Below are 11,763 nucleotides of genomic sequence, written 5' to 3' on the forward strand. Positions count from 1 at the left end.
GCACCACCACCCGCCTTCTGCGCCTGCGCAGCGCTCCAGTGTGCGGCTGGATGCGTGCTAGGGGGAGCTCCGCCAGCCACCCTCGGGCGCTGAGTGTGTTGAAATTATTTCTCCACACCCTCCACCGGCCGTCGGGAAGGGATCTAGCTGCATTCTTTTTCCCACGACCTCACCTTCCTGAGCTAGGGCGGGGTCTTGAAGGACGGCAAAGGATAAGGACTCTCCCCACCAGCTTGGCCCCAGGTGCAGCCACTGGCCGAAAAGAGAGTTTTTCCTTTGCTGTAGCGGAGAGGGGACTTAATTAGGGTCTGTGGTTAGGCAGATCTTGATTCCCATCTTATCTCTCTGCCCCAAAGCGGTGACTAAAGACATACCTGCGCCGGGTAGTGGCAGACCGCCGGGTGGATTCTTTATTTGCCGATCCGAGTTCGTTTACGTTTATCTCCAGACCCTCGGTACTTGGACTCCAGTGTGGGACTACTTTTAAATTGAAAGTGGATGTTCAGATGGGCACAGTGGTGCACACCTGTCATCCCTGCGTCTACGGAGGCTAAGACGGGAGGATGGCGGGTTCAAAGCCAGCCTCAGCAAAAGCGAGGTGCTAAGCAACTCAGTGAGATCCTGTCTCTAAATAAAACACAAAATAGGGCTGGGGATGGGACTCAGTGGTCGAGTGCCCTTGAGTTCAGTCCGCAGTACCCATCCCCTGCAAGAAATAGGAAAACTGACCCCGCATGGTGCTGTGACACATGCCTGTAATCCCAGTGTCAAGAGGATCACAGGTTCAAAGTCAGCCTCGGCAACTTAGCGAGACCTTGTGTGTTAGAAATACCGGGGAGGGCTGGGGATGTGACTCAAGCCGTAGAGCGCTGGCCTGGCATGCCTGTGGCCCGCGTTCTATCCTCAGCACCACATACAAACAAAGATGTTGTGTCCGCCGAAAACTGAAAAATAAATATTAAAATTTTCTCTCTCTTTAAAAAAAAAATACCGGGGAGCTGTGACAAGACAATTTTTTCTTCTGTAGTAGGGAGTGCTGCCATTTTTTTACATATTAGGAAACTCAGACACAGATTTAACTTTGTCAGAAAAGAAAATGTACACCTGTCTCAAAAGATATAAAGGTCTGGAGAGGTAGATGGACACAATATATTTATTTATTTATTTTTATATGGTGCTGAGGATCCAACCCAGTGCCTCCCATGTGCTAGACTAGCTCTCTACCATTGAGCCACAACGTCAGCCCAAGGCCACAGTATTTTTGTCCCTCTGAGTTTGGTTGCTGCCCTCCTTAGAAGTCCTTTGTTCTGGAGGGCCCAGGTGAGCTTGAAGATTGGGGTTGCAGGTGATAAAACACTAACAGCAGCTGCAGTGACACCGCCACCTCGGTGCTCTCCGCCTGCTCAGTGAATCCATCTGTGCAAAACGCCTTCCCTCTACCATCACCCCTCATCCCCAGTCCAGATGCTCTCTCTTGGCACCAGAATCTGGGGGATCTCCCAGTTCCATTCCATAGCCAGGATAGACAGCCAGAAAGGACACTCTGCTGCTTGGCCACACATCTGCGCCCCCACCCTCACTCTGCCCAGGGAGTGTCCAGGAGGAGCCACAGGGAGTGTCCAGGGAGGTCAGTTCTGACTTGGTTCCCCCTCTGCCTGCCAAACCATCCCCTACCACCACCCTTTAGTGAGTCCTCTGCCTTTTAGCCCGAAAAGGGCTGCTGCTGATTCTGTGTCCCAGCCTATCTATCCCCATTCAGGACACAGACACATCCATCCCTTCCAATGGAATCTTTCTCCATTTTTTTGTTTTGTTTTGTTTTGTTTTTTACTTCTCCCCTGCATCCTACCACCCTCCCGGTGGACCCCTGATCTACGTTTCACACATTTCATGACATAGAACCTTCCAGATGGTTACATTGTTTTCTGGATTCTGTAAATCAGTGTGCTCATCTTGAGATGATCACATTGCCCTTCTAGACCATGGCCCTTGCTGCCTTCACCATCAAGGACTCTACCTTCTTAAATAGATGGACACCGAAGACACACTCTGCCACTGTCATCTATTTCCAGATAATGGCACCCCTCCTGGCTCTCTGGCAGTTCACATCATTTTTTTTTTTTTTTTGAGTTAAAGGTTGCCAGCACAGAGATTTGCCTTTGCCCTTATTCTGCATCTTTAAAGTAAATGGCACAAAAAAAAATAAAAATAAAAATAAAGTAAGTGGCAGGAGTTAGTTATACTTTTGAATCATGGCAATGTCCCATAGCAAACTTCAGGACTAAGGCACCGTGTCTTGAAAGATTTCTCAGGATGATTGCCCATGTCATAGCACCAGGCTTTCACTGAGAATCAGGTCTCCCCGCAGCAGTGACAGACAGTCACGATGCCCTGCTCACCCTCCTTGGTTGAGTTGGGATGTGTCGGTGAACCTGGTGCTGGCACATTGCAGTGAAATGAGTGTTCACCAGCTCAGGTGTCAAGCAGATGCTATTGCATATCAAATGACTTGTTTCCTGGTGAGCAGAAATACAGAGCTGAGAGGAAAGGCTTGAAGTGGCAGAGGATCTGCCAGCAACCTAGGTTGACTTGTGTTTTTCCCCCCAATGGGAGGCTTCCTCTCCACTGATTGTGTCTGCAGGTCTGTGCATTTACAGGAAAGCTGGAGGAGGGACCTTCCAGTTATGGCCTTAGAATTCATGCTTGGTGGGAAGGTAATACTTTTTTTTTTTTTGGTACTGGGGATTGAACTCAGGAGCACTCAACCACTGAACCACATCCCCAGCCCTTTTTTTGTATTTTATTTAGAGACAAGGTCTCACTGAATTGCTTAGGGGCTCACTAAGTTGCTGAGGCTCGCTTTCAACTCTTGATCCTCCTGCCTCAGCCTCCCAAGCTGCTGAGATTACAGGTTCCAAATTGCTTGGATTACAGGTGTGTGTCACCACGCCTGCCGGGTAATACATTAATTTTCAGGGGCCGTTGGGTCATTTGTATTTGTTTCCCATCCCAGGAAGCTGAAAATGAAGGAACATAAGTAGATGGAATCCCCAAAGCAACTGTCAGAGGCAGAGCAGAAACTGGGGTTGACTACTAAGGAAATAGGGAGCTATGAGTGTGTTCAGAGACTGAACACCAGCCTCATGGGAAACCCCTGACACAAGTTTTCTGGTAAACCTTTGTGCAGACTTTAGACCCAATTATGGAAGATATGGGAACAAAAGTTTGGAGGAAATATATACAGAGAGAGAATTCGCACAAGACTAGACAACCTTCATTTATGTTTACAAATCTGAAAGTTACTGCACTTTTCTTGATCATTGTGGTGGGCACACTGGGAGGAGCCTCGGATCACAAACGTTTCTGGGAACCCTGCAAACAGTGACCATGATTAGGAGAGCTGTTTAGTGGAAGATGAATCACATGCACAAAAAGGAGGGTGCTGTTTTTATATTTTTTATGTACAGTGCTGTTTTTATATTTTTTATGTACGGATAAAGTGTCAGTTGTGAGGATAAGGGGACCATGGGAAGATGCTTTAAAATGGTGTCAAGGATCCGTGTGCAGAGTTGCTAAGGGTGAAACTTTCCATTGACTTTGCTCTCTTCTGGCCAGGGCGCGGGAGGGTGCGGGTCGTGGGCGGAGAAAAGCTAGTGGCTAGGGCGACACGGGGCCAGGAGGGCCAGGTCGGTCAGTCCGTAAACTATAGCCAGTCCGTCCTCCTCCCCGCGACGTGAGCCACCCTCTGGGCCGCCATCCTAATGTGGTCGCAGCCGGCGGGCCTGCCCACGGTCCATCCATCCCCTGCCACCGAGTCCGACCTCCAAAAAAGCCGAAAGAATTATATTAGGAGTTATAGCCCGTAATCTCCTCCTTGCTCCTAGCCCTCAATGACGAAAAGGACACATTGGCGACTGGCAGCCCATCCCGCCGCCGCGGAGACCCGAAACCATCCGGAGCCCAATTCTGCCCATCTTACATCTGCAACCACTTCCCTTGGCCTGTGCACGTGCCCTGCACTGATTCTCTGCCTAGGAAAGGACCATGCAGCTAGAGATTAAAGTGGCCCGGACTTCATCATTTCCTATTTATACAACAAGCTGCCCCCTGCACCGGGCAGACCTGTTTGGAGACTTTTGAAAAAGAAATCTGAAGGTCACTGGTACCCCGATAAACCACTCAAGGACTCTGGCTTCCCCTGCGTCCACATTAGGGAGACGGTGGACCTGGGGTAGAGCTGGCTGCCAAGCGGAGCCGGCTGGCAGTGGAGGATGTGCGGGCCAACCTGCCTGAGGAACTCAGTGTCTGGATTGACCCTTTCAAGGTGTCCTACCAGATTGGTGAGAAGGGGGCTGTGAAAGTGCTGTACCTGGATGACAGTGAGGGCAGTGGTGCCCCAGAGCTGGACAAGGAGATCAAGAGCAGCTTCAACCCTGATGCTCAGGTATTTGTGCCCATTGGCAGCCAGGACAGCTCTCTGTCCAATTCCCCCTCGCCGTCCTTCAGCCAGTCACCCAGCCCTACTTTCATCCCTCACTGCCCAGCCCATCACTTTCACCATTGCCTCTTTCGCTGCCACCAAATTTGGCTCTACCAAGATGAAGAAGGGTGGAGGGGCATCTAGTGTTGGGGGCGTGGCCAGCAGTGGAGCAAGTGGCCAGCAGCCACCACAGCAACAGCCTCGCATGGTCTCTCACCCACCAACAACCTGCTGAAGCACAAGAGCCTCTCTTTGTCTATGCATTCACTGAACTTCATCACAGCCACCTCGGCCCCTCCGTCCCAGCTCTCACCCAATGCCAAGGAGTTCATGTACAATGGTGGTGGCTCACCCAGCCTCTTCTTTGATGCGGCTGATGGCCAGGGCAGTGGCACCTCAGCACCCTTTGCAGATGGTAACAGCAGCAGCTTCCATATGGCCCAGGTATTTGGAGGTGGCACCAATAGCCTTTTCCTGGAGAAGACACCCTTTGTGGAAGGCCTGAGCTGCAACCTAAACACCATGCAACACCCCAGCCAGCCGTTCCAGCCTGTTGTGTTGGCCAACTGACCACTCCTCCACACAGAGGGCCAAGAGCACCCACGACCACAGATAAGAAAAAGGAAAGGAGAAGAAAGGCCAAAAAAAGAGGAAAAGAAAACTGTACAAAAATATTTCCAATCTTCTCACTCTCACTTCTAGAAGAAAGATCCAGCCCAGGCATGGAGTGAAACACCAAATCCTGGTTAACTCAACCCCCTGTACCTGACCATTCTCCTGCCTGCCTCTGATTTATTTGGTTGGTTTGGGTTCTCTCTCTCTCTCTCTCTCTCTCTCTCTCTCTCCTTTCTTTCTTTCTTTCTTTCACATGTGGTTTTCTATATCACATCTTTAATTAGTGGCTTCCTGTGCTAAGAATGGTCCAGATGTGAATTGCTGCTCCCTGTTCCCTCCTCCCTCCTTCACACTCCTTTATGATTGGTGTGTCCAAGCTCACAGGGAAGGAAGAGCTGCAGCTGGGGCCAAACCCCCCCCCCCAAGTAGGGAGAGGCTGGCCCATTTCACTGCCTGTCCCCCAGCTATCCTCTCACTCAAAGCCACCCAAACTCAGCAGGACTTCTTGGGCCCTGCCACCCAAATAGGTATGACCCCAGCCCACACTCCCTCTCAGGCTGGGCCACAGGGAGTTTCTTGCTGGTAGCAGGCCTTCCCTGGCCCCCAGGGCCCAGCCCCCAATTCCTTGTTCTGCATGTCAAAGTGGCCAGCTCACAAGGCCATGACGCAGACTTGCGGTTCTCCCGTTTATCCGCCTGAGACATACGTGCTCCACGGGAACGTCTTGACCTTTTCTGCTCTGGTGGACTTCCTGATAAGGGAAGTTTTAGTATCTAACAATGGCAGATGTCACAACCGAATTTCTCCCCTTTCCCTCCCTCTTTTGGGTAACTTTCCACTTCTGCTGCCTGGGGGATAAAAGGAGATGATGTGAGTAATAAAGTGCTGACTCCTGGGGTGACTCCTGGATGAAGAACCTTGGTGTCCTGTGATTTTTTTTTTTTTTTTAACCTCGACGTCCTTCGTCGGACTCGGTTCCTGAGGCCGGACGCGGCAGTTTCTGCCTAGCCACTTGACACCTTTCCCCAGGAGCTAATGTCTGGTGACTACAGGGAGGTTTGCACTTTGTCTTGTTGAAATTCTTTCATCTCTATGCTGTGGCCCCATCCACCCACCGACCCCACCAGGCCTAGACGATTATCATGGCTCTGGACACCCAGCATCCTTCATAAGCATGGCCTCTTTCTCTAATGCAGCCCTTCTTCCCTGGGCCTGAGGCTGCGGGCTAGGAGGTGGGAATAAGGTGTGTGTACGCGTATATGTATGTGTACATGTACACCCCTGTGAGTGTGTGTGGTTTGCTGTCCTGTTCTAAAGGATTCCAAGCCATGTGCAACTTCCCTCTGGATGTGATTCTGGGTTGCAGCAAGTGCTTATTTATGTATGAGGTTGGGGAATGGGCTGGGGGTGGGTTGTCAGTTTTTTGTAAGGCAGTATGGAGGGGGTGACATTGGCTGAGCCTAAGGCACTCCCAGGGGAAAGCACTGCAGAAGGAACTGGTTTCCAGGCAGCAGAGGAATCTGCACTTTTGTTTTTGATCAAAAAGGAAAAAAATGAGAGAAAAAAATACACACACACACACACATACATACACATATATATAGGAAAAAAATATATATATACACACACAATATACATACGTGTGTGTGTATACATAAGCTCTGAAGGGTAGAAGGAATATCCAAGCCTCTGTTGCCTAAGGGAGTCCCTAGACTTCAGTGACCCTGTTGTGCCACCTTACCCAGGATGGGAGCTGCTTACCTGAGTTCCATTGGCGGGGAGTTGGGGAGAGGGAGACAGGACCCGCATTTGGAGTCAGTCAGTGCCTATCGTGAGCCGTCCTGAGCCTTGCATTGTGACTTTTTGGTCTTCTGGTTGTGTTATTTCACTCCATCTGTGTCCCTACCTGATAGTTTCTCGGTACCTCTCTCTTGCCATCCCCCTCACTGCTCTTACCCTTCCACCCTGGACCTTGATGCTATGAGGCGTGGTCTCCTGGGTAGGCCAGGCTGGACAGCCATGTGGTCCTCCCGGCCATTGTACTTGGGATACAGAAGGGAATTGGCTCCCCTTTTCCCACTCCATGGCGAAGCTTCTGAGGCACAGTGCTTTGGTAATGGGGCACTTGGCATCAGGGCTCTGTCACCAGAAAGCACCAAAGTCCTGGCACCCCACCCCACTCCATTCTTCCGGGGACCCCATGTGGGTCCTGCTGTGGCAGTGAGTCTGGGCCAGACAGACACTGTCGGCCTCCCCTCCCTATAATGTGCACCAGCTCTACCTCCCCATCAGGGCAAGGCCCTGGCTTCTCAGCCCAGCACCATCTGTTTCTCTAGACCTCTTGGGCCAGCCCAGTCTGGGTCACCCTGTCCCTCATCCTCAGCTCCCATGCAGGTGACAGGCCCAGGCAGACAGCTCCCCCTTCTGGCCCCTCCTGTGCACACACGCACTGGTACCACCCGCACCCAGGCCAGCTCATTTTTCTCCACAGGCAGGGAGAGGGGGAGACCAATCCCTTCCTGTCTCTTGAAATGTGAAGAGTAATGTGTGTTCAGGAGCATGGCTCAGTGGCTTTTGGGCCTGGTTCAGTCTGTCTCATCTCAAATCTAGGCATTTTTGCTTCAAATTTTTTTTTTTTTTTTAAGAAAGCAAACAAAAATCTGCACTAATTTCCCTGGTTTTCGTAGGAATTTTTTATTTTTTACATTTTTTGGTGTCCGTTTGTATTTAATAATTTGCTACATTTGTCAAATATAAGAGGTATATATGATATAAGTATATTTTTAACATAAGAATTGTAATTTTTTTCAAGGTTTTTTTCTTAATAAGAGGAGGGAAATTGATTTTTTTTTTCAGGAAAAACAAACTTTAAAATAAAAAAGAGGAGAATAAACCTTTTTCTCCCCTTTCCCCATCCTCTATCTATCCCTCTTTCCCAGGAACAAATCAAAAGATGGATTATCTTGTGAAGAATGTAAAGTGTCAATCCAGAATGATGTCTTTTTCTCAATGCAGGGAGCTATAGATTTTCTAATTATCTCCCTAAGAGTGGGAGGGGGCATTGAAGCAACTAGAGAGGAGCCAGGGTATCAGGGTAATGACTTTTTTTCTTTTTCTTTAGTGAAGGAGGAATACAGTCAAGTGTTTTGTATTCAGAATGTTGTGCAATATTTTGGAATGGGACATTGGTGTGTTAGAGATTTAGTTTAAAAACAAGATTGATCAACTCTGTACAGTTTATATTGTTCCAGATTTTTTAAAGTTTGTATTAAAAACACGATATATAATAAAAATAAATAAATAAAACTGTGTCAAGATGGTGCCTTGTCAGATGAAAGCAAGTTTAAATCATGGGGGGAAATGAAGAAATGGATAATATGCAGAAGCAAGTCAAGTCCACCTGCAGATTCCAGGTAACCTTGGTTCTGCGAGACATGTGTAGCATCCTTCTTCAGTGCCTCACAGAGTGACATAATGGCTCCTAGATTTGCTAAACATATGGTTTTTGATGTATTGGCTTTTTCAGATCGCCATTTTTTTAAAACTGGGAATTGAACCCAGGGACCCGGGCCGCACGCATGCCAGGCGAGCGCGCTACCGCTTGAGCCACATCCCCAGCCCTCCCCATCCCTTTTAAAAATTTTGTTTAGACACAGGTCTCAGCCAAGTTGCTTAGGGTGTCAATGAATTGCTGAGGTTGGATCTGAACTTGTGATCCTCCTACCTCAGCTTTCTGAGCCGCTGGGATTACAGGCCTGTGCCACCATGGCCGGCTGTATTATTCTCATTTATGAACCTGGATGGTCAACTAGTTTTCCACAGGGCACCAAGAGGACACAATGGGGAATGGATAGTTCTTAAATAAATGCCACTGAGAAACTGTATTTCCACAAGAAAGGAAGGAAAGTGGACCCTTGTCTTACACCATCCACAAGAACCAAACCCAAAAGGACAAGAGTCTGAAGCGTAAGATCTGAAGCATAAAACACCAACAAAAGAAAATGGGAGAGACCTCCTTGACATTGACCTTCGTTATGAGTTTTTGGTTTTCACACCAAAAAATTCACACTATAAAAAGTAAATTTGTGAGGCTGGGATTGTAGCTCTGTGGTAGAGCTACAATCCTAGCACATGTGAGGCCCTGGGTTTGATCCTCAGCACTGGGTAAAAAAAATAAATAAATAAAGGTATTGTGTCCACCTACAACTAAAAAAATAAAAATAAAAATAAACACTAAATATGTAAATGTGATATCTTTATTGTGTGATTAATGTGCAAAAAGGCAAATTTCCCCCAGGATTCTCCAGGCTTGTCTTTTCCCAGCTCAGGAATGTGATGTGGCTCCTGTCAGGAGATTCTGTCTGCCTGAGTTTCTGATGCCCCAAGGAGACCCAGAGAGTGAGGTGGACTCCAGAGAGGGGTTGAGGCTGAAGGTCAACTGCCCAGCTGGGTGCCTCCCAGCACCTCCCAGCATTCTGTACTCACCAGCCACCTGCCCATGCTTCCCTTGGTCCCTGCAGCCCCAGCTCTGACAGCAAGTCCCTGTGGGGCCACCTCCGGGCCTCAGATCTGTTCTACGTGAGCCAAGAATCCTACTAGTTTCTGAAGATATCACAAGGATGAAGAGACTGACAGAAGCATGTCTAATACACGCTGGGCACTTGCCCTTCTCACTCTAAAATGAAAATGTTTTCACATTGATCATTAAAAGATGTTCATTGAGCTGGGTGCAGTGACACATGCCTATAATCCCAGTGGCTAGAGAGGCTGAGGCAGGAGGATTTCAAGTTCGAGGCCAGCCTCAGCAACTTAATGAGGCCCTAAGCAACTCAGGGAGACCCTGTCTGTAAATAAAAAATAAATAAAAAGGGCTGAGGATGTGGCTTAGTGGTTAAGTGCCCCTGTACTCAATCTCCAGTACCCCCAAAACAACAAAAAAACAAAAAGCCTTGCAAAGCAACAAACAAACACAAGATGTTCATTGAAGTTGATGAAATTAAACTAAGATTATACATAGCTTGGGCCAAAAGATGTGTGATCTCCATCTCAGAATGGAGATCTAAAAAAAGAGGACTCTGTTCTATTAAAATCCAGCCTCCACCAGCTACAGAAAGAAGATGGTTATGAAAAAGTGTCTGCTGTGTCATCATGACATGCACACACACATACACACAGATGCCAGCACACGCTGACATTCATCAGGGTCCACAGAATGTCGTAGAAGACAAAATGTGCTCAGAGAAACATGAGATTTCACCAAAATAAACCTGTCACGGGAAGAGGACCCTCAAAGATAGTCAACAGGCTATGGTCCGGTCCGAACGGGTGTCAGACCTGCTTTATGGTGTGAACTTTCTTCTTGACCAGTCCCCCAGCCACACACCCCCACACACACACTCTCCCTCTCCCTCCACTCCTACAAATATTCCTTCCATTCATTTCCTGGCTGATCTTGGTGCCCAGACTGTCCACCAGGTGGAGGCCTGCACCATCTTCCCCTGCCTCCGCCCCTCCCCCGCATTCGAGGAATCTCTACGTGCACCCAGGGGTGGGGGGCAGGTTCTTCTGCTTAGGGTGCTTTCTCTTATTTTCTCATCATTTTCCATCCCCTCTGGCAGGTTTTGCTCAGACATCTGGCTGGAGAGTTTTCTTTGACTCTAGTGCCACTGCTAACCCGGCTGGGAGAAGGGCCGGACAATGGCTCACCTCCACCTCACATCCTCTCCGCTCCGCTCAGATTCCAGGCAGGACTCTTGCAAACAGTCCGTGTGGTCTTTGACCAGATTCAGGAACCTCTGGCTTCCTGCCCCCACTCCCCCTGGGGGCTGCCCTCAACCAATAGGAGAAAGGAGTGGTGGTGGGGGGAGGGCAGGAAATGCTTCTCCCATTTATCCCTTTTGGCAGACAATTAAGATGCAATAGATGAACCCCTAGGAGATCCTTTTGAGACCAAACTTCAGTGAGCCTTCTTGTGGTCACCTCTAGAACCCACCCATGTTCCAGCTTTTATCTCTTCACTTTTCCAATTCCCTCCGCTCCATGGATACGCTTTCCAAATAATCCACTGGTCTAGAATCCTGCTCTCGGGGGTATCAGGGGGCACCCAGACTGAGACGAAGAGGCCCACAGCCCTGTGCTGCCCTCTATGGCTGCTTAGTCACATCTTCTGGTCCCTTGGTGTTCTCATAGGTGTGCCTTCAGCCCACAGAGATCTTCTGGATGTGGGGATTGGTCTGATCTCCCTGTGCTCCTTCACCGTACAGCGGTCAGTCCCTGATGGGGACTAAGCGAATGAATGAATGAATGTATGAATGAATGATTGAGGAAGTGAGGTAGGTTTCAGGATTACCTTTCTCTTCTTCATGTTAACTGATTTCTCATCCTGTCCCTCCACTTCAGTTTTAAGGCACTTAGCTGTCTGCAGGGGGTCCACCCTGAGCAGGGGGGCTGAGTGCCAACATAAAGGAATCTTGGCTCATTTCCTGATGATTGTAGCACACTGAGGTTTGTCACTCAAGTTCTCTCCAACCCCAAGTCCTGGGCCATCTGAAACCCTTATTGTATATGGGAAAGCCTTCACTGAGCACCTACCGTGGGCCAGGCAGAGAAGGGCTGAACATACAAGAGGAAGGAGACCTGGATTTTGCCCAAAGAAGAGCTCACACTCC

At 48.9% G+C, this 11,763-nt stretch overlaps 1 pseudogene; it reads left to right on the top strand.

Moving 5' to 3' along the window:
- Positions 1 to 58: 58 nt before the first annotated feature.
- On the top strand, positions 59 to 6,011 carry LOC101961139 (protein Tob2-like; annotated as a pseudogene).
- The last annotated feature ends 5,752 nt before the right edge of the window (positions 6,012 to 11,763 follow it).

This window comes from Ictidomys tridecemlineatus, chromosome 10 (genome assembly GCF_052094955.1).
Source record: "Ictidomys tridecemlineatus isolate mIctTri1 chromosome 10, mIctTri1.hap1, whole genome shotgun sequence".
NCBI lineage: Eukaryota > Metazoa > Chordata > Mammalia > Rodentia > Sciuridae > Ictidomys > Ictidomys tridecemlineatus.